The sequence below is a fragment of the Pleurodeles waltl genome, chromosome 5, assembly GCF_031143425.1.
Source record: "Pleurodeles waltl isolate 20211129_DDA chromosome 5, aPleWal1.hap1.20221129, whole genome shotgun sequence".
NCBI lineage: Eukaryota > Metazoa > Chordata > Amphibia > Caudata > Salamandridae > Pleurodeles > Pleurodeles waltl.
Genome location: NC_090444.1, coordinates 527,386,908 through 527,411,196, shown reverse-complemented (window position 1 = coordinate 527,411,196; position 24,289 = coordinate 527,386,908). Strand labels below are relative to the sequence as shown.

General features: G+C 45.5%; 1 long non-coding RNA gene across 1 annotated transcript in view; it reads right to left on the bottom strand.

The window, feature by feature from the left end:
- Nucleotides 1–22,752, bottom strand: part of LOC138297283 (uncharacterized) — a 152,719-nt gene extending 129,967 nt beyond the window's left edge. The window contains exon 1 of the long non-coding RNA XR_011203998.1: nt 22,584–22,752. This is a non-coding gene — a long non-coding RNA (uncharacterized lncRNA). The remainder of the gene's footprint in view (nt 1–22,583) is intronic.
- Nucleotides 22,753–24,289: the final 1,537 nt, after the last annotated feature.

Sequence of the window (24,289 nt, the reverse complement as noted above, 5' to 3'; positions counted from 1 at the left end):
GCGGCAACATCCGTGCCCACCGCAACAACAGGTACAGCCGCCACCCAGCGCACCAGCTCCGCCCTCCCAGCAGCCCCTCAGCTTTCGCCCCGTGCCCGCTCGGCCAGGAAGCCCGGCATCTCCTTCGCCCCTGGCACCTCAGGTCCTGCCCCAGTTACCCCTGCTACCCTCAGTGCGGAGATCATTGACCTCCTCCAGATGCTCATTGTTGGGCAGTCTACCCTTTTGAATGCCATCCAGGGGGTAGAAAGGGAGGTGCATCGGAGCAATGCATACCTGGAGGGCATTCATTCGGGTCAGACTGCCCATCAGCGATCGTTCAACGCTCTGGCCTCAGCACTGACGGCAGCAATTGTCCCTGTGTCTAGCCTCCCCCCTCCAACTTCCTCAACCCAATCCCACTCCCCTCTTCCTCTGCCTATCCCAGACACACCTACAGACCAACCTGCACACACATCAACACCTAAGGGCAGCTCATCCAGACATAAGCACCACAGATCACACAAGCATTCAACCTAGCAACATCCACATGCAGACACAGCAACACCCACTACCTCCACTGTGTCCCCCTCCTCCTCGTCTCCCTCCTCCCTCCCTGTGACGTCTCCACTCACACCTGCATGCACACCACCATCAGCCAGTACGTCCATCACCACCACACCCACCAGAACAGTCCGCACACGTGCAGTCACCACCCCCACTACCATTTACACGTCCCCTGTGTCCTCTCCCAGTGTGTCTGTCACCCCCTCTTCCAAACCACACAAACGCAGGCAGCCACCCACCCAACAGCCATCCACCTCACGACAGCCTCCGTCACAAGCACCTGCACCCAAAGACAGCACACTTGACTCTCCTACAACCATATCCTCTTCCTCCACTCCCATACCCACTACAACTACCCGTCCCTGTCTTTCTAAATTGATTTTCCTTTCCAACCTTGACCTCTTTCCAACAACTGACACACCCCCTCCATCTCGTAAGACTCGAACCAGCACCTCAGCCACCACAAGCCCTGCACCTACTAGGATCATCGTTCAGGGCTATTGGAGTCCACCAGCTCCTAGGGCAGGAACATCGGCCAGCAGCAAGGGACAGCCAGCCCACCCCCTGGGAAAAGAAGCAAAAAAGGGAAGGGCCGGCGCCACAGGCCTGAGACGGCTGCCCTCAAGGACACCAGCCTTGCACCGTCACCTGGCCCATCCACCAAGGGAGGCAAGGGCCCCAGAGATTCTTCCAAGGAGGGCAAGGGCCCCAGAGATACTTCCAAGGGAAGCAAGGGCCCCAGAGAATCTTCCAAGGAGGGCAAGGGCAGCAAGGCGAAGAAGTCCGGCAGCAGGCGAGCTGCCCAGGAGGGCCCCACCAGCCCCATTTGGGGTGTGACGGAGGACACCCAGGGGCCCAGGAGTCCAGCACAGGAGGGCCCCGCAAGCGATAGGTCGGATGGCGACTGAGCGGGAATGATTGCCCAGATCTGGTTCCCTAGGAACACAAGACAAGCACCGCTGAACAGGGCCCCGTCGTGAGAAGCACCGCTGAACAGGGCCCCGCCGTGAGAAGCACCGCTGAACAGGGCCCCGCCGTGAGAAGCACCGCTGAACAGGGCCCTGCCGTGAGAAGCACCGCTGAACAGGGCCCCGCCAAGAGAAGCACCGCTAAACAGGGCCCCGCCGTCTCTGCACCGCTCCGCTGGGCCCTTCATCTCAAGCACCGCTCCGCTGGGCCCTTCCTGTCAAACACCGCTCCGCTGGGCCCTTCCTGTCAAGCACCGCTCTGCTGGGCCCTTCATCTCAAGCACCGCTCCGCTGGGCCCCGCCGTCTCTGCACCGCTCCGCTGGGCCCTTCCTGTCAAGCACCGCTCCGCTGGGCCCTTCCTGTCAAGCACCGCTCCGCTGGGCCCTTCCTGTCAAGCACCGCTCCGCTGGACCCTTCCTGTCAAGCACCGCTCCGCTGGGACCTTCATCTCAAGCACCGCTCCGCTGGACCCTTCATCTCAAGCACCGCTCCGCTGGGCCCCGCCGTCTCTGCATCGCTCCGCTGGGCCCTTCCTGTCAAGCACTACTCCGCTGGGCCCTTCCTGTCAAGCACCGCTCCGCTGGACCCTTCCTGTCAAGCACCGCTCCGCTGGGCCCTTCTTGTCAAGCACCGCTCCGCTGGGCCCTTCTTGTCAAGCACCGCTCCGCTGGGCCCTTCATCTCAAGCACCGCTCTGCTGGGCCCCACCGTCTCTGCACCGCTCCGCTGGGCCCTTCCTGTCAAGCACCGCTCCGCTGGGCCCTTACTGTCAAGTACCGCTCCGCTGGGCCCTTCATCTCAAGCACCGCTCCGCTGGGCCCGCCGTCTCTGCACCGCTCCGCTGGGCCCTTCATTTCAAGCACCGCTGGCCCATTGGCAGGGCTGGATCTGTGTCGGGCAGGGCTTCACGAAGCACTCTGGTCACCATGCCCCCTCCATAACCAGTGGAGTCTGTAATCCACCAGATGGACTGTGGCTTTGCACTCACCAGGATGGTACAGTGGGCAATCCACCCACTGAAAAGACTTGTGAGACTGTGGTCTTGCACTCCCCAGGATGGTACAGTGGGCAATCCACCCACTGAAAAGACTTGTGGGACTGTGGCTTTGCACTCCCCAGGATGGTACAGTGGGCATGGAGGCCCCTCGTGGATCTGGCGTCGTGGACTCATGTGGCTGAGGTGCCCCCCTTTCCCTTCCCCCTGAGGTGCCTGTGGTTTTATTATCTGATGCCCCAGCAGTGTTCTCTCCAATGGAATCGGGTTTCGTGTGTGGGCTTTGCCCATGTGTTTATGCACATTGGCCCACGAACAATGGCATGTAGCCAAGATGTGCCGGACTTTTGGAATATGTATACATTGTTCATGTTGTGATTTATTTGTTTTAAAAATCTCATATTTCACTTAAGTTCAAATATGCTTTAATATACTTCTATTTTAATGATCATTTTATTTTGTCTTTGAATTATTCCGGGGGGTTTAGGGGGTGTAACTCTGACTTGTTGCTCTGCATTGGTGTGTGGGGATTTGGGGGGGGGGAGTCGCGTATGTGTGTGCCCGTAATCTTTTCTCCTCCCCCCTCCCCTGTGTCGTAGGTGCAGTACTCACCGTTGTCTCCTGCGGCAGCGTTCGTGCTCCTGGTAGAGGAGCAGGTAGACAATCGCTGGTTGGATGTTTAATTCGGGTTCCATGCTGTCCAGGTTCCTCGTGGAGTGTATAGAGGTGAGCGTTTTCCCGTTCGTGGTCTGTTTCCGCCGTGTTTTTATCGGCGGGGCTCCCGCCCCGGAAAAGGTGGCGGATTGGTGGGTCGTGATAGGGTGGGCGGTACATTGTCTGCCGCCTGTCTGTTGGCGGTGACCGCCGCGCTGTTTGTTTACCCCGCCGTGGCGGTCGGAGTGTTAAAGTGGCGTCTGTGTTGGCGATTCCCGCCAGGGTCAGAATTCCATTTTTTTTACCGCCTGCCTGTTGGCGGGTTGGCCGCCGCTTTAACACCGACCGCCAGGGTCGGAATGACCCCCTTTATGTTTTATGTATTTTATAAAAAGAAGGAGAAAAATAAAGGGGGGAACCAACTAAACCACATATGTTTTAATAAGTTAATAAAGAGGGAAAGAGGATGGCAAGGAAATAATGGTACAAAATAACCTAGAGATATAAATTGAGCTATTTAGTGCAAGTGCATAAAGAATACAACGGGGGATATAAGTAATTCAGGGAGGTTTTACTTGATAAGTAGGAATTCAAAGGCAGCCATAGCAAATCTGTCCTAATGGCTATCTGTAATGTCGGTGAGTGAGCAGTATCCAGTCTGTGGTTATGACAAATCGGGTGCCACCATGTTAAAACAGAAACATTATTAAAGTTCTTCCAATTAGAGGTAATAATCTGAAAGGCCACTGCCAGTAGAAGATCCACCAACTTACTCTTAATCTTACCTGGTCACCATATATCTGAACAACCACCAAGAAAAAAATGAACAATGTTGAAAGGAGTCGAAATAGAAAAAAATAGAGAAATTTTGGGCCAGATGTACCAACAAGGCCTTTTGCGAGTCGGAAATAGCGATTTTTAGGAAATCGCTATTTCTGATTCGCAAAATGCAATGTATCACATTTGCGATTCGGTAATAGCGATTTCTTAAAAATCGCAAATGCTATTACCGAATCGCAAATTGCGATACCGGCCCCTTTTGCACCTATGGGCCTGTAGGCCTATATTTACGATGTTTTTGCATTTCCAAAATTGCAATTTCTTAACTGGAAATTGCAATTTTGGAAATGCAAACCCCCAGGGTGCTGGGGGCCTAAGGCCCCCTCTGCTGCACCCCAAAATGTTTTTTAGAACATGTAAGGTGCACACATGCCAAAAGGGCATGTGTGCTTTACATGTACATTTTAAAAATGCATTTTAAATGCATTTTTAAAATTTGCACATGGTTACCACTAAGTTCAACTTAGTGGTAAATAGCAATTCCTTAATGCCCAATTCGCATTAAGGAATTGCTTCTTACATGTGCTTAGGAATCGCAAATAAGGAATCCTTATTTGCGATTTCTTATTTAGAGAGTCGCAATTTGCGACTCTCTAAAAAGGGTCGCAATTTTAAGGAATCTCTATTTTAGCGATTCCTTAAAATTGCTTTCAGAATGCCTTTAATACATTCTGAAATGGCTTTTTTGCATTCGCAAACGGGCATTCGCACCGTTTGCGAATGCAAAACCTTTCATACATCTGGCCCTTTGTTCCATATGTGATACAGAAAGGAAGAGAGGTTAGGACAATGAAAAAACATATGACGAAAGTCTCCATTAAAAGCATTACAAGTCAGACAATTGTTACTGTTGAAGAGTTTAATTTTAACTAAAGGGCAAGGAGTTAAAAGCAACCCATTGTAAAAGAAAAACATGGTCTGAATAGATGTGGCAGAACGAGAATTATGATTTATTTTTAGCAATCATTTATTCCATATAGAAATGGAGAAAGTGAACTGTTGGTCCTGTTCCCAAGAGACTTCTGTTGTAGTTATGTCAATCCCTAAATCTGAAATAGAAAGCTGTTTATAGATAAAAGAAGCTTTGACTTCTGTGGAGCAGTCATTAGGTGTTATAGGATCACCAGAGTTCTATAACATTTTGTCTAAGAATGTCTAAGAGAACAGCATATTTGGATCTACATGAGGGGGGAATTAAGAAGCGGATTTGTAATTATTCAAAGGGGATGAACTGATCATTAGACATGATCTGGGAAATTGATGTAATACCTTTAGTCAACCAGGGAGACCACTTGAGGACTTTGTTGGTTATGGTGATGTTAGGATTGTACCAGATAGGGGATAATGATAGCAAGTGAGAATGTGTATATATCTAAGAGATATATGAACTCGCAATATGATTGCAATGATTAAACAAGGGAGAAGGTATAGAGCTAGATTTTTGAGCAATAAGGGCAAATTGAAGAAATGAAAAGTGTGAAATTAGTGAAAGCCCAACCCAGCCCCAGAGGGGAGAGGAGATAGAAGGAGATATACCGATAGAGAACTAGATCTGTTTGAGGGTAAAGGCTGAATGATACTATGAAAAGTTAGTTAAGTTACCACCGCCATTTGTTTTTGGCTTCTTGAGTTTGGGTAGGGAGACCCTAGCTGGTTCTTTGTTGCATAAGAACCTGGATAAAAAAACTCAATGGATCTGAAGGTAGTTTGGGGTAACCGGAGAGAAAGCATATGTAGGTAGAAGTTAACAATAGGCAACAGAATCATTTTAATTGTATCTAGTCTACCACACCATAACATATAAAGAGGAGACCATTTAGCTGAAAAGGAGAAAGTGTTAGTTTTAGAGCTTCTATATTGGCCTTAATGATCCCTTTAATGGAGGGGGAGTTCAAAATCCCTAGACATTTAACCCTGGAATGGAGGAATTCCACAAGAAGCCCATATCTTTAAACATATCCTTCTGGCAATAATTGTTGACCGGCATTACTTTGGATTTATCTATGTTAAGTTGGTATTCAGAAATGGAGGAGTAGCAAGACAATAGTCAAATAAACTCAGGGATTCAGGTGATTGGGTTGGAAACATAGAGCAACATGGTGCCTGATTGGGCAGTACATTTAATATTTACCTGTCTATGATTATAATATATATAATGGTTCCAAATCAAGGATGAAAAGATTAATGGTGACAGGGGTCGTCCCTGTCTGGTCCCTTTTGTGAGAGAGAAGTAAGGATACTGGAAGGCATTACTGAATACCGAGAGGGAAGAAGAAGCATAGAGAATTTTGTGCTGCAGAAATCTGGGACCAAAACCTTGACATTTAAGTGCATCAACAAGAAATCCCAATTTATACAATCAAAAGCTTTTTCCACGTCAAAGTTAAACACCACTAAAAGGGTTTTGCTTCAGGAAGCGCAATGGATAGTGTTTAGGAAGGTGCAGGAATTGTCCGAAACGTTTTGACCTTTGACAAAACCGGAGTGTTTAATTCCAGTGAGAGAAGGGATTAACTCATTGCACAGAATGCCAAGATTTTTTAAAAGATTTTACAGTATACAATATTAAGGGAAAGTGGTCTTTAGTTTTTGCATTCAGCCAGATCTTTATCTTTTTTTAGGAATCAGACATATCATGGCTTCCAAAAAAGTGCCAACCATAGTGTCAGAGACTAGAAGGTGTTGAAAGAGTAATAGGACTTTGGGTTGTAGAACTTTTGAGAATTTAGGGTAGAATGCAACAATAAATCCACCTGGCCCTGGTGCTTTGTCCTTTGGGAGTTTGGAAATGGCTGTATCTATCTCAGCATGGGAGATGTCTGCCTCCAGTGGAGAGAAATCAACATGTGGGACTTTCATTTTTAGAATCATGTGAAAAAATGAATTTAAAGAATCATGAGTGGAAAGTGTGTCCTCTGAGCATAAATCAATTACCAGATGTATCATGAATGATTTTTTTTAGACCTTTGTTTTTTGGCTTTAAAAAAACCTATCTAGCATCTTACCTGCGTTATAGTACTTCACATTCATTTTTAAAAGCGCAACACAAGCATTATTGATGAAGTTCTATTAAAACTGAGTTTGGCCTGGACGAGTTGATCTAGAACATCTTTGTGGGACAAGTAATATTATTCATGTTCTAGTTTCTTACTGTGTTGTAAGAGAGTGGAGGATTCCTTGGTAGCAGCCTTTTTTTTATCTCTAAAATAGATAATTTAGCCTCACACTTCAGATTTGAAAGAGTCCCAAACATGGTGGAACTTGATATCTGGACTAATGTTACTGTCAAATAATTCAGTGACGATTTGCTCAAATCCCATGACAAACTGCTGATCCTGTAGCATCCAATTGTAAAAGCGCCTCCGTTTAGAGCGAGTGGAGGAATGGGGTAAACTCTAGCTCAATTATCACTTAAGCATTGTCAGAGACAAGGATGTGGCCTATTTCAGTGGGAATCAAATGTGTAGGAATTTTATCTAGAAAAATATAGGGGGTCATTATGAGCCCGGCGAATGGTGTTTAAATGGAAAAAATTACTGCCAACATGCTGGCGGTACTTTTTTCCATATTGAGACATTGACAGTTTGGCTCAAGCCAAACCGCCAATGTACCACACCGACCGCCATGGCAGTAATGACCGCCAGGCTGGAGACTTCAGTCTCCAACCTGGCGGCTGTCACTTGTCTGCCTGCGGAATTATGACTCCATCTACCGCCATGGTTTTCGTGGCAACCTTACCGCCATGAAAACCATGGTGGTAGGCACTATCAGTGACAGGGAATTCCTTTCCTGTCACTGATAGAGGTCTTTCCCATCCCCCTCCCACTCCCTAGATTCCCCCCTCATTCCTCTCCTCCCCAGACCCCCCACTACATACACGCACCTTCATGCACACACGAACACACACATACACACACATATCCACATTCCTCTATGTATTCATACATCCATTCACACAAATCCATGCACACTGACATACAAACACACACGTATTCACACAACACAACATACACGCACTCACACATCCATACATGCACACAGAGCCAACACGCATCAGACACCCACATATACACACGCACCGACATAGACACACACACCCCCACACACACACAACACTCCCCCACCCAGCTGTCGGTCCTCCAGCAGGAATCAGAGCGCTGCTGCCAGCAGCAGCGACCACCAGCAGAACACCACCAGGCCGTATCATGGGTCATGATACGGTCTGTGGCAGTCTACTGGCGCGGCACTGCTGGTGGCAGCAGCGTCACCTTACCGCCATCCGCCGGCATGGCCACAGCCGGATTTCCACCATCATAATGGCGGAAATCCGCCTTTGGTCATAATTCGGCTGACGCCTGGTAGCCGCGGCGGCAGTCTTTTGATGGCCGTCGCCGCAGCGGTAGGTGGTTTTTACCCCCGGGGCTGTAATGAGTCCAATAGTCTATTCTAGAGGAGGAATGGTGTGTAGGAGAAAAAAATAGATATTTTAAGGGATAAGGATTACAAAGATGCCATGCATCTACTAAACCTCTGTCAGAAACTGTTCTATGAAACGATTTTTGTGTATTGTTAAGGATGTATTTGAAGGTAGACTTATCTAATCTAGAAAGAGGTCCATCCGTTGATTACAATCTCCTCTAATAATGAGAATAACATCCATAACCGATGTTAGTTTAATTGAGACTGAATCCCAGAAATGTGTATCCACCTCATTAGGACCTTCGACAATAAAATTAAAAAAGGAGTAAGGGCACAAACTAATGGTTGTAGCTAGATGAAGCCACTTACAATCCACATCACTTTCTTGCTTTAATTATTAACAGATAAAGCTTCATGGAATAAAATAATAGTACAGTACCATGTTTTTGGTGAACAGCAGGAGAACAATAATTAGAACCAACTCAACTTTTTTCACTAAGGATGCTTTTTTCAGCATTTGAATGTCTTTTTTAAAAGATGAGTTTCTTGTAACTTAGCAACATGATAAGAGAGTTTAAAGAGATGAGAGACTACTCTTTGTCTCTTAATGGGGCTCTGAAGGCCTTTGCAACCCGAGAAACAATTCTTAATCTATCGATAAAGAAAATTGGTATACAAAATACATAACAGCAACCACCACAAAAACAAAAACACAAAAAAGACAGAGAGGAAAACAGGAAGTGACTGGGAAGAACAAACAAGGGATGAGTCCAAGGAAGACCCAAAAGATGTAAAACCAAAGAAGGATGGGTGAAAGTCAGAAGGACCAGAACCATGGAAGGAAAATTCAGGGAAAAGGAAAAATTGTAGATGGAGCACAGAGGAACACCATGAAGGATGAACCGACCGAAACACCCGATCTGACAAAAACAAAGTTAGAGGTGTAAGTAACCAGACATGAGAAAGACAAAGAGGACAAGAAAAATGTTGGATACTGCCATCTGGGATATGTATAAAACTGAGAAAGACATCTTACCCATTCAGGAGGGGAGATTTGAGATGGACGTTCAATTGAAAGAAGACTAGACAACATCTGAACAATGAACAGTTAAACAAAGCCAATGTCAACAGGCACGGGACAAGGGTGAGAAAGAGAAAAGACATTGGTAATAGAAAGGCAGCAATGCGATAATATCAGCCCATTGACAAATAAGAACAGGAAACAAAAGAGACAGAATATAAATGAAACTTGAAGTGTCGCCAGTGTCCATGGCTCTTCTCTTGTGAAGATGGATGAATTCCTTGAGTTGTGCTGGAGAATCAAAAGTGGTGGTCCTGTCCTTGTAAGTAACCTTGAAGGTACATGGCGGAGAAGGCCATATCTTGCATTCATTGTGCACAAGGAGGGGCGTAGGTCCAAGAGTTCCTTAGGATGAGGAGCAGCTGTAACTGGGGATACGTCTTGTGAGAGGAAAATTCTGTGACCAGGCCAAGTCATCTGCTTTCGCAACATGGAGGCAGAAAGAACTTGCATTAAACCAATATATTGGAGAAAAGGATAATAGTTCCTCTAGGTTTTAGGAATAAAATTTGTCCTTGAAAGTCTGGGTCCAATACGATGGGCTCTTTGAATGTTAAGGGGAGAACTGTTGGTGAGACCTACTATCTTGGGTAAATTCACATGTAAAAAAGGAAATCATATCACCCCCATCCGCTCCCTCTGGTATACCATAAACACAAAGATTATTATGCCTGTTTTTTTATTTTTTATCTTTGTTTTGTCTTTTGAGGGCGGCAACTTCCTTGGCCATTATGTTTACTTTCGAGGCTGCATTCCGAGACTCTGCAATATGAAGTTCAATATCAAAAACCTTAGACGCAAGAAGAGACCACTTGTCTTCAAGATGTTGAAAAATATTAGTGGTTTCCATCCTGAAATGTTTCAACATTTTTAATTCATACATTATGTCGTCCCTGGTAATGGGGGGGAGGATTTCATAAAAGAAGCTGCATATTTATGAAATCTTTTATTGCTTCCACCTGGATTCTCCTTGCATGAAACAGATGGAACATTAGTGAGAGAACCATTCTTTGAAGAAGTATAGCCTCCCTCTCCCATTTTGTGTATGCAGTATAAAGAGCACCAGTAAGGTGGAAAGAAGACTTGACTGACAATGTTTGAAGCAGCTGACCAAAACTGTGGAAAGCAATCCAGCTGTAGTGTAGGAGAAAACAAAGAACTGAGTGATATGAACTGTCCCTGAGTGAAATGAACAGTCCCAGCAGAGTACTGTTGGCTGAGGAGTTGACGAAAATGTGGAAAGATCCCCAAAAAGAGGACATTTATGACACTTCTGAAAGCCTGGCCATTATTTGGAAGAGCAGAACCCAGACATCCACTTTAGAAAAGAGCAGCCTCACAAAGAATAAGCATACGTTCAAGTTCCTGTCAGTGTAAAAATTGGCAAGAAAGATGCTGGCAGTGGCCTGTTGTGGGTGAAAGCAGAAGAGCAGGCTGCAAGAAAGGGGATGCTCAGAGTAACAGAACTAACTCAATATCAAAGTCCCCTGCCCTCCAGCTGCCCTCCGCTTCCATGGGATGAGGTCAAATGTGTCTCTGGTCAAAAAATCCAGACAGTGGAGCAGGAGTTCTGTCAGCCGGTGGCCATTTTGTGAGCATCAGAGCTGCACTCATAAGCTGTTTTTTAAATATCAATGCTGCAAAGGTGGGTCACCCCTGGGAACCTTTATCCCATTGTTTAGGGGGGTGGCCAGGAGTTTCCCCAACCATAAACTGGTGCTGGGCATAACTGTGGTGCCCCTAATATACTCCTTACATCATTTCTGAACCTGTGAAAGAACAGAGGAGGACTGGACCTGCTATCTGTGACCGGTGAAGAACTCTGGAGACTGGACCACCTGTGGACCTGCTCTCCCTCTTGTGCCCAAGACAAAGAAGTGACCCCCAAATGTTAAAAGGCTAACCTCCTTTTTATGCAACATAATTCAAGAGGGATTTTCCTGCATTTCAAGCTAAGCACTTGACCTGGACCCTGCTGCTGGTCTCTTTTGGTGTAAGTCTTTAACTTAAAGCATTGTTGCCAAAGTCCTGGACCCTTGGCAGGTGTCAACGTGTATTCTAAAGTTTCCTAAAACCTGAAACTCAGAAACATTTTGCGAACCTTTTGTTTTGAGAACCAATGGGGGGCCAGTACCAACCTGTTAAAAAGATTGGACAAAGGGATAATGTCACTGGGCGAAAGATTAAAGCTGTCCCTTCTATGTTCATTCCATTGCGCAAGACCCAATCCCATGCATTAGGATCCTGAAGAGAAGGTATCCGGACCCTGTAGAGTGGTATTCTGCTACAACATGCAGCCTTGCTCTATAGGTGCTGTTAATACAGAGAGTGTCTAAATTCACTGCTCTATGCTGGTTCACACTGAGTTGCACACACCTTCTCACTTGCATTGGTGAGTGAGATGATTTGCTTTGCTTTGACTATTTTCCTGTTGTCTATGAACTATGATTGGCTTGGTGCTCTAGGTCTCACTACAAGACCACTTGTAATGTGAGCACTCCATCACCCACAGGGAAACTCTCCTGCAGACCCTCTCTCATCAAGTAAACCCTGTATGTGATGGTGTCTGTTGGACCATGAGAAACCTATTGAATATAATATCACTGCACTAGTAGAAAATATATGTTACATGGTGGACCTGCACCTTTCACTGACGATCTACTCTCCCTAAACTTACAGTGCAATAAATATGCCTTGCCCGACCTTGGTAAGAGGGTGATAGTGAGACCTAAGCCTCTGACCTGACACCACCAAACAAGAAAGATGATCTGGCAGACCTAGAGGTGCATGAACTTGGATGGGGTCAGGTGCTCACCCCAAGATTAGAAGATGATATCTTTAACTGTATATATACATTTCACCCTGTAATATAATCTCCCACTCCACTTTCCTCCTATATTACCTCTGCACTGAATTAAAAGGGTAACACAGGCATTCCTATCACCTACTGGTGCCCACTGAGGTGAGGATGGCCGTACCTGCCCACAGCCTACCTGGGTAGCCCTCTATCATTGTTGTGACTCGGGTCTACTACGTTGCTATGGGTATGCACACAACCGCACTATGTTGTTGCACTAAAACATAGTAACACAGAACCCAGGTGGTGCACCCCATTTGACACCAACCTCCCAACACTAGGTGCTATTACGTTCTGTATGGACATAATAGGCTTTGTTGTTAGTGTTTGCTCCAAAACTGTGGCCGGGTTGGGAAGTTATACAGGGCCCTTAGTTGAATACATCCTATGTAAGGATTATGGCCCTCATTATGACCAGCCGCCCGCCAAGATCTGACCGCCGGGCGGCCGCAAATGGGGCCGCACTCCCACCGCGGCCATCAGGAGATCCCCGCTGGGCCGACGGGCAGAAACCTCGTTTCTGCCCGCCGGCCCAGCGGGGATCTCGGCCGCAACACAGGAGCTGGCTCCAAATGGAGCCGGCGGTGTTGCGGCCGAGCGACGGGTGCAGTTGCACCCGTCGCGCTTTTCACTGTCTGCATAGCAAACAGTGAAAAGCTGCACGGGCCATGGCAGGGGGCTCCTGCACTGCCCATGCCAGTGACATGGGCAGGGCAGAGGCCCCCTGGGGCCCCATGACTCCCCATACCGCCAGCCTTTTCCTGGCAGTTCAAACCACCAGGAAAAGGCTGGCGGTAGGGGGACTCGTAATCCCCTGGGCAGCGATGCAAGCAGCGCTGCCCTGGCGAATTAAAACCGCCGGGACCAATGTGGCAGGAAACCGCCGGTCCCGGCGGTGCGACCTTAGCGCTTTCGCCACGGTCGTAATACTTGGGATTTCACCGCCAGCCTGCTGGTGGTGAAATCCACCACAAAAACCCTGGCAGTCTAAGACCGGCAGGGTTGTAATGAGGGCCTATATGTTTAGGTGCAAAAATGGGTGAGTAAAGTAACATTAGGAGGTGCCGTCATGCTCAATGCCAGATCAGACAAGTTGAACAGGATATGTCAATAAGCAAAGCTGAACTTATGTTGCCACTGGGAATCCACCAATGCCCCTTAAAGAGTCATGGTGCATAGCCAATACAACTGTATAGCATGGAATGTCGAGTGTTGGGAACTCCGGTTAAAAGGCACAGGGTCTTCTCCATTTATGAAAAGGATAGCTGTTCACATTGCATATCTGCATGCCACTTACAAGACACTTTGGGAGTTAACTAAAGTAAAAAAAAGAAATTGCTTTCCTAAATACATGACACCTACTGCTCTGCTTCCTCCGGATGCACATTGATCAGGACAGCACCAATAGTGTCTTACTCTGTACTTGGCTCCCACATTGGAACATCAAGTAGATGAATAATATTTGGTGCTCTAGTTCTGCCCCATTGGAATAATTAAATTTAAGAGGACACCCCCTGCAAAGTACCTGTAGGGGCCCCCTCTCACATTGGCCTAGTCAGGGTCCTGCCGCCCATGCACAGTGTACTGTGCTGGGGGGCCCCCTTGAGCTTGGGCCCCCCCCCCCACACCACAGAAACTGTGGGGTCCTTTGTTATGCCACTGTTCTGCCAAGTGTTTATGCCCCCAACATCCACGAGTCACACTTCCTAGATAGCCTGAACCTCATTTGTCTACACCATGTATCAGCACAGCCATTACGGTGTGAGGACATTAACATGGTGCTTGACTGTGAGTTGGACGGATCCTATCTTGCTGCAGAGGGCTCACAGTTAATGCCATTGATGGCTCGATTCACAAGATGCCTGGAGCAGTGGAGCCTGTCAGATATCTGGCACGAGTTACATATACACAACAAAAAGTTCTAATTTGACTCCCCGCTGTACCTGGAATGTACAATTTATTTTTGGTGGATGGTAACACAGCATTCATGGTTGACAGGACGGAATTCCTGGATCAGGTGGTGTTCAACCATATATCGTAATTGCTGTCATTGGCCTGTGCCAAACCCTTAGCCATGGGCCACACTATAGTGGCACTTCAAGAAACCCATTATCGCATGCAGGTTGGCAAACACATAACAACAGATGCCATAAAAATGCACCAACTACAGCTGAATGTGCGGTTGAGTCAGAAGCTTTTAAACTATTGATATGCTGACAGTGCATTAAGATCTCCTGTGGAATAAGAAAAGTTCTGCATGCACAGATCCTTGATATCTAGACTTATATGCATAAATATGAGAAAGAGGTTGTTATAGACACAACCCTTGCACCAGCTGAACCAAAAGTGCATCAACAATACGATACACAGTTATTCTGAATGCAACATGTGGACTATTAGGAATTTGTTGCAAAACAACGCAATGAAGGGGACAGGGCAAGCCAATTGTTGGTGTGGCTGCTGAATGTGAAAGCAACAGAAAAAACAATCTTCACAATTCACGCTACAACACTCCCAGTAAAACATTAATGTATTATTTCCAACTTACTATGACATCTTCTACTCCCCCCTCCAGAAGGGCACACTTTAAGTGCATATCAAGTTCTAGATAGCATACCACTTCCAGATGCTCCCATCATGGTAGAGGTGATAACATTAGTAAATGACCAATTCTCGTACCTAAGGCTACAAGGCCCGATGGCCTGCCAGTAGAGTTGAATACTACATACAAGGCTTGTCTGCCGCAGCAGATGTTGACCATATACATTAATGCATATGAGAAGGGGACCATACCACAATTGGTCAGGGAGGCAGTGATAGTAGTACCACTCATGCAAGGTTTGGACCCCATCAATATGAAATTGTACCAACTGCTTTCTCTCATTAATACAGATGGCAACATCCCAGGGAAGCTTCCAGCCAAAAGAATACAAGGTTTGATGACTGATCTGGCCCAACCAGATCAATGCAGTTTATGCTCATCCAGAACACCTTTCTCATCCTGCTACACCTATTCCATGTCATGGATCAAATACCACAAGGGGATACATCACCTGTATTGAATAGGTATTCTGCACAATAATGTGGCCATTCTTTTTTGCTGTTCTTGAAAAGATGGATTGGGTCCCAGAAATGCAGAGGTGAGTCAAATTACTGTTCATGCAGGCCCTGGCTAGAATCTGCAAGGGGCACATGATACCCCTGTCTCGTTCCGCATTGAATGTCCTATTCAATGCGGAACGAGACAAGAGTTCCCACTCTCATCATTGTTGTCCTCACCATGGAACCATTGGCTTGCTTTCACCCCAACAGGGAGAGAGAGTGTGATATCCCGCTGCCACACAAATATCACATTGTTTACTTGTATGATAAGATGCCCTCCAATAGCTAAGCGACAGCGAGATTGCCCTCCCAGGTGTGATGGAGTTATTTTCTGATTTTGACTGTGCATCAGGTATTCAGATTATTTGGAGTAAATCTTACTTCTTCCTGCTCATATCAGCACTTCTATGGTTGGCAACACAAAACTCCCCACTCCTCTGAGATACTGACTCATTTAAGTTTTTGGGAGTTCATGTATATTGGGACCTAGGAAGGTTGATAACAGGAGCAAAACAATCATTGACATTTTGGTGTGGCCTCCTCCTCTCCCTTACGTGATGCATTGCAATAGTGAAGATGCTGATTCTGCTTTATTTCTTCACAAATTTGCTGTTCTCACTACCAACAAAGGTCATCATGGAGCTCAACACTCTTTGACTCAACTGATCTGTGTTAGGGGAATGGGAAGAGTGAGAATACATTAACATATGAGACCACTGTACAAAGGAGGGTGGGAGGTTCCCACCTATGAGGCTTATTACTTACCTGCTCAACTACAATGGCCCATGAGGTGGTGATCAATGACCAGTGGAACTCAGTGCAGTGTTGAGCCCATAACAATCTATGAAGCAGTTTTTGGGATGGCCCCCTCTTTCTGATAAATGTCCCCACATTTTAAAAAACACCCTCTGATGCTGGTACCAGGTCTGGAAATGCTGGATCCCAGGAACTGAATGTCCCAGAAATCCTAGTATGGTATCTCCTGGGGGTTACAATACTCAACAGAATACATTACCTTCAACCATGGACCAAGGCTGGCATGTAATGGGTGGGAGACCTATATTCAAATGGCACCCTTCATTTGCATAAGACTCTGAGGGACACCTGGGAGTTCAATACAGGACACTTCCTAACACACAATGCAGTGCTCAGTGTGGTTAGGAACATGTGTGTAAAGGAGAGGACAAACGACCCAGGAATGAAATGCTACAGATGATGATGACACTTGGGGCCCTGAGAAAAGCCATATCCCTACTCTATGATACTATCTCCCATACTCTATGCTGACCCAGGTGAAGTCAAGGCCCATCGGAAGGGAGTGATGGGCATAGAGCTGTTGGATAATGATTGGGACACAATTCAGTAATACCCCAAAACTATTACTAAGAAAATACAATTTAAATTCATATAATCAAATTACATTCACCAGGAGTGACTAACACCTAATACAATAGCATATCTGACTGCTGTCTTAGATGTCGAGAGCCACAAATGGACTTCCTCCCCATCACATGGAACTGTACCTTAATTACACAGTACTGGGATGAGGTAACAACAATCTTAATTGACTTCTCAAGCATAATGGCGAACTGGGATGCTAAAATCTCCTTGCTGGGACAAATGCCCGGACTGAAACTAATAATCATTTATGTAGATTCCTGGACCTCTGACTCCTCCTTGTCAAACGAAACATAGCTTTGGCAAGTGCCCAATATAGCACCATAGTTGAGTGATGTACAGAACCGTACCAGAACTGAGATAGCTCTCCTAAGTAATCAAAGCCAACGGAGGGACGGTGGGGTGATTTGTCACTCAGTAGGACACTATACTAGTATCACGACAAGCAAAGATGGACAAAAGGCCACCTTAGGGCCAACTGAGTTCTCAGTGCAAAAGTACAGATGACTAACGGGTAATTTACAGATATTTAAACAGGAGATAAATTCTGAAACATGGGAACAGGAATGAGGTCTAAATGTGGACCTGCTTCTTTCAGCCTAATTACCAGGAAGGCTAGGTTATTGCACTCACCATGTTAACTCTGATTGTCACTTTAAGTTGAACCTGCACTACACATGAGTACAATATTCTGACAGTTGAGGTTATGCTTCCTTTGGGCTTGAGATTTTTTAAAGAAGTTAATTGACAATTCCCATGAACACACTGATGCATGTTGTGTTGACTCACTACTGAACCAATGCCAGTAATAAACCAGCATAACTGCCAGCAAAGTCTGTTGTGAGGTATGTATATTTCTGTATTGATCCATATTAGAAATTGGATTTCTAGTTGTTATAAGTATGCACCGTTTCCAATTAGGGACCATAATCCTAGTCAAGGTAAGTCAGATACACAACCTAAATTAACCTGTGGTAGCTTGGCACAGACCAGTCAGGCTTAACTTAAGAGGCAATGTGTAAAGTATTTGTGCAACACTTAAATTACAGCAACATAGTGTAAATACCACAGAGGGACTTCACACCAGATTAGAAACATTAAGACTATTGTCATGAGTAAAACAAGATAAAATCAATAAAAGTCCATTAAGTAGAACTGGAGATATGAATTATGAATTTTTTGAACAAAAAACTTAAATATTGTACATAGAATTCCATAGCGCTAAACGGTTACTTGAGGTCATGCTAGACTGAGGTAAATCCAAAGTTGAGGTTGACCAGGATGCAGGCCAGGCAAGCTACATTACCCACGCAGGGCCCACTAAAAAGTACCTTGCATGGAGGGCCAGGACAATGTCGAGGAGGCGATGAGAAGGCGATGCGTTGGTTCTGATCCACGGAGTCTGGGTGATGCATTGTCATCAAGACATGAAGTTGTTGAAGCAATACCCTCGAGGTGCAGAGTAGAACCCTTAGTGATGCAGGAAATGCGTCGTCATTAAGCCACGCAGCAGGGGATGTAAAGGCCATGCGCAGAAGCTGCTAGTGATGGGGCAATCTTGAGCTGCACAGTCATCGATGCGAAGACCTCATCAGCAGCAAAGATGTGTCGGCATTGAGGGAGGATGTGGTGGTTCGATCACAAAATGGTGTTGAGGCATTGATTTCTGTAGTACAGCAGCTGCTCCGCCCACTTCCATAGCCCAGGATTGGATTGGAACCTCTTGGCAGGGCAGGACACACAGTTGGCAGAGTCCAATAGCTGAAGCAGGATAGAAGGAAGTCTTCCGTGGCCCTGAGACTCCAGAACACGGGGCAAGCCAGCAAGCCATTGGAGTCACCTAGGTTCTTGGAGGAAGTAGAGAGGTAAGTCCAGTCCTTCTCACTCCAGGCAAAAGGCAGCAGGCCAACACAGCAAAGTGGTTTAGCAGAGTGGTAGTCCCTCCTGGCAGCACTGCAGTTCTTCTTCCTGGCAGAATTTCCTCAGAACAAGAAGTCTACTGAGTTGGTGGCGTTTGAGGTCCAGTACTTATACCCAGTTGAGCCTTTGAAGTGGGAGGGATTTCAAAGAGAGGTCTTTCAAGAGCACAAGAACCCTGCCCTTCCTTCCCTGTCTCAGACACTCTACAGGGGGTTATGCTGCTCTTTGTGTGGGAACAGGCACAGCTCTATTCAGGTGCAAGTAGCACCCATGTCGCCCAGGAAGATCCATCAGAATGCAAGTGGCAAACCTCAGCTCCCTTTGGTGTGTGACTGTCTAGAGGGAATACACAAAGCCCAGCTGTCACCCACCGTGAAGTGAATTCAGAGACAGGCTGAGGCAAAGAATTCTTAAAGTAAAAAAGCACCAACTTTCTAAAAGTAGAATTTTAGACTTACAATTAAAAATCCAACTTCACCATAAGTTGTGGTTTTAAATAGTGAGTCCAGAGGAACCAACCTAGAAAATTCTATTGTTTCCCAATTGGAAATTACACTTAAAAGCTGTATCAAGGTAATCCCAATGTTATCCTAAGGGGGAAATAAGCCTTACAGTAGTGAAAAATGAATGTGATACTTTTTCACTACCTTAAGATGTTAAACTTAAAAGTACATGTCCATCATTTTAAATACACTGCACCCTGTCCTTGTGGCTATCTAGGGCCTACCTTAGGGGTGACTTACACATGCTAAAAAGGAAGGTTTGGGCCCGCAAGTGGGTGCAGTTGCCAGGTCGAAATGACAGTTTAGAACTGGACACACAAGCTCTGCAGTGGCAGGCCTGAGACATGTTTAAGGTGCTACTGTAGTAGGCGACACGATCAGTGCTGCAGGTCAACCAGTAGCATTTAATTTACAGGCCCTGAACATATAGTGCACTCTATTAGGGACTTACAAGTATATTAAATATGCCAATTGTAGATAAGCCAGTACCACCATGTTTAGAGTACAGAGCACCTGCACTTTAGCACTAGTTAGCAATGGAAAAGTGCACATAATCCTAAAGCCAGGAAAACTGAGGTCAGCGAAACAGGAGGTCAGAAGGCAAAAAGTCAGGGGAAACCATGCAAAGCATTCCAGGTCTAACAGTCTGTAACTACAAATGTGCCATTACAAATATTTGAAAAAAAGATTGCTTGTGATTTCAGTTTCTGCACCTGCACAGCTCTTATTTTTCAGTTTCTTACATGATCTCCATTGGAGCATTGTGCATTAATACTTGTACATTTATGTTCTATACTTGTGAGGCTTAGATTTATGCTCATACGGAAATGAAAGATCTTCTTGTCGCCCGTCTCTATAATTCACTATAACAAACATTTTCAAACTTCTATTTCGGCATTAGTGCAGATTTCTTTGATAATGGGATACTTAAAAGCAATTCTTCTTATTCACGCTGTGCTGTGAATAAAGACCCCAGTCAACAACAAAAAATGGTGTCAGATACCTAATAAGCATGCGTTCTGACAACGATCCATAAAAGAATGCACATTTGCGAACAATGTATAACTCTAGTGCAGGTGGTCAGCAAACTTGTAGGTCTATACATTGAGACCATGCCTCCTGACATAGACAAGATAACTCCTTAAAATGTTGACTCACAACGAGCCAAGTTTTACTGGGAATACGGAAAGAAAAAATCTCAAAGCCACAAAACAAATCTCACATCAACATCCCTCTCCAAAGAACCCTTCGTAATCCACTTTGGGAAGAAGCTGACACAAAAAAACATATCTTCTATGCTAAATCCATATGCAAACAAATCTAGCAAAAAGCTACGAAAAAAGGTTTTCGAAACTGTAAGACAAACGACTCATATCCCACCTGTGCTGATCACAAACACATTCAAACAAAAACATGAAGACTTTTGCACGTACATCATTGAGAAAGTGAAACTGATTGAATCATCCCCCACGAATGTATTCAAACAGCAGTGCAACAAGTCCACAAGCATGAAATCTGATGTCTCCTGGTACTCAATTAGTGATGTGACATCTACCAGTGGCGGCTGGTGACATTTGAAAGTGGTGGGGCGTAAAAGTTCTGGATGAGTGCCCAGTGGCGAGCGAGCCTAGTGAGCGAGCCTGACCATGATAAGGTGGGTTTGGGGGGTTCTCCCCCACAAAAAGCAGTGCTCTGAAGTGGTCACAGGGTGACTTCAATTCAAGAATTCAATTTAGCTTTATTACGGCAAAAAGGCCCCAAAAGCATATAAGGTACAACATCATCAATACAAAACAGTTAAAAAGAAGCCATACAAATCTCAAGAGTCTCGAAAGATAATTAAAAAGCACAGGGCGACTTATTGTTGCTCAAAACAAATCAGTAAGTAATATGAATAGGTGCCCTTTTCATAGATGGCCAAGCTGAATCATAGTAAGCCACGGGCTGCCATGCTACATTAGAATTCTGACCAAAGCTGTCATGAATTCCCTAACTTCTTCCAAGATCTCCAGTAAGAATGAAATTAGTTATGGAGTCTAGGCTATTTTTGCTGTGCTTTGTATGTGTGCAATACAGCACCATATGCAAGTGTACTGGAAAGTAAGCAATGTACATAACTTGTCTACTCTGCAGGGGATTTTTAAAGTACTAATTTACTGATAAAAGGGGGAAGGGGTGATTTACACTTAGTGAGAGTATACAAATAAAAAAAAGGTAAGCTTGAAATGTAAAAACCGTATGTATAGGCATTCATTTTGCATGGCTTAGACTATTTCCAAAGTGCCTAAAAGCATATTCTCTTGCAAACATATGGCCTCATGCTGAGGTGAAGCAGATGTACTAGGATAGGATGACTGCAATATGGTGGGTAGAATCACATATCTACATGAGCATTTCAAACACTTTGGAGAGCTATTCAAGGCTGGTGCGACACACCTGAAGACGTGCCTGGTGTATGCGTGAGAAGAAGCCCAGTGAATGACACTTGCAGGCGTGCTCTTGACGTGGGAGAGAAGACAGCTCATCTGGATAATGATTCAGCCTTTGGCCTTTTAAGACAGATAAAAGTTGAATGCCATTTAAAATGAATTGCTGAAATATGTGCGTTTTGCTTGTAAAGTGATCTGGGGTCCCATCATTGTAAAGAAATGCTCAAATCGCAGACAGCATACTAAATACCGCTATATTTATTTAAAAAGAAGAAGCACTCTAAAGAAATGTAAATCAGGTAACGGTATACATAAAAATACAAGCAATCGCAAAGTTTCTTTTCAAACGTACAAACATTTGTACCATAGCCTATTTGCTCTTATATGAATGACGTACCCAGGAAAGTCTGTTCACTCACGTTTCAAACGATTTCAGCGCTTAAAACAGAGGAGTGTTTTTCCCATCACGGAGGCGGATTTGCTGTACATGGGCTGGACACTGTCCCGGAGTATTTCACAATGTGCGTGGAAAGGGATTTGGTGAGTAACAATTAGTTATGGCCATTCCTGAGAAGTCCACAATCATGCGGGTTGAGATTGTGTTGGAAAAACTGCAGGGTGTCTTCTTTTCAATATCTAAGCATACCCTTGACATATAATTGGTAAATGGAACAATGGGGCAGTAAAATTGAACTAAAATCTGAATGACTATGTGGTGTTTTAATGGTAAATGCATAGTCTGCTATTTGACCTGCTGTACCGCAAATCTCAAAGGGAAAGGCGGGCGAGGGGAGGGATGGAGGGAGTAGGGGGGGGATGGAGCAAGGCAGGGGATGGGGGGAATAACATTTGTATTAAAGTCAAATACTTACCTTTTCCTGTCGCCTCTGCATGCAGATCACGTCGTGGTCAGCCAGCCTCATGTACAACGCAATCCTTTCCCAGCTACTCCCAGAATGAGGTAGGGCCATGGAGGCTTGTTCCCACCCACCCTGTGACGAAGGGCTGCAGTGCTACACAGCCTTGCTGATTGACAGCCAGCTTTGGAAACCCAGGGCTTATGCTAAAGCGCCCAGGCTGTTTTCTTTGACCGAGGCTTCAGTGCGTCATCAGAGGCAGTCCCTTACAGTGTTGTAGGCTGCCGGAGGCCAGGGCTGAGATCAGGGAAGCCCTATAAATCCTGCGACGGCCAGCACATGCGCTGCAGCACACGTGACTTTCAAAAGTGCCTGGTTTTGCCTGACCCTCGCGCAGAACGAGGGTGACACTGTTTGAAGTTTTAATGTATGAAACTTTTTTTGGGATGCAGAAATTGAAGCTGGGGAAACGTTTTTTTTAATGCAAAATTGAAGCTGGGGCGGAGCCCTGCCCCCCTAATGAAGAAACCACCACTGACATCTACAGAGCTGATCAACACAATAGCCAAGAATTAACTTTCCCCCATTTTTCTGAATCTATTCAGTCCCCACCTCTATTGAAAGAGATAAGCTGGGTAGGTATGTTTTGTTGGCTGAAACTATTAAACACTCTAATGTCTTAAAGAACTGTACCAGATTTCCTCAAATGGAGGACACTGGAAAACAACAAGAGAAAGAAACGAAGGACCTGAATAATGTCTGCCGTGGTCCAAATTTACAGCTCTTCTCCAAACTGTTGCAGAGGTACATGGATATCAGTTTAAACTTTTCATAAAAGGAGGTGTGGCTTTCACGCTGAACAGGATTGCAGTGGACCCCTGAGATCTGCTGCAAGCCTACTAAAAGCCAATTTTAGTATGTGCGTATTTTACCTGGACGTGCCTTCATACTCTCTTTCAGCCCTGCATTGTTTTCAGCTGGTGGGTGTTCATTCTAGAGTCTTCTGAGTGCCCCAAGCTAAGGCGGTGAGTTCTTACAGCAGCAAGCGGCCACCATTTCAGCAGTGTGCTGCTCACATTGTCTGCATCCTCTGCCTTCTGCTTCTCTGTTCTTCTGTGTCTTGGGTAAACTTAATTTCTACAAGAGTATGCTCCTTGTTACCACTCTCTCAAAAATTTTAAGTTTTACAACTTGAGATGGTATTATTTTTTCCCAGTACTGCAGTGGTAAATTTCCATAATATATGAATAGCCGCCATTTTGTTTGCACGCTGCATGCCTCCCAATTTTTGCTAAACTTTTAGATAAGCCTGAAAGCAACATCCTTATTCAGGCCTACACCCTCAATGCCACTAATTCTCATGAGGTTTCTCATTGCACTCAGTCTGCTGGATTTTTCTCTCAGAGTCTGCTGGAATTTTCTCTCAGATTCCTCACAGAATTGCTCTATATTTCTGATACAGACACTGGGAATTTTCATTTGCTGATGGCCTGAACATAACTAACCGGTCATTATGAACCAGGTGGTCTACAGACCAGCCAAGGCCACGATGGCGGTCAGACTGCTGATAATGTGGCAGTCCAGCAGCCGCATTACGACTGTGGCGGTTGCACCACGGTCGAACCACCAACACCAACACTTTTTGGCCACTGGTGGTGCTGGCGGTCCTAGGCCGCACAGAGCAGCGCTGCCCTAGGGATAACGACCCCCCTCTCCGCCGG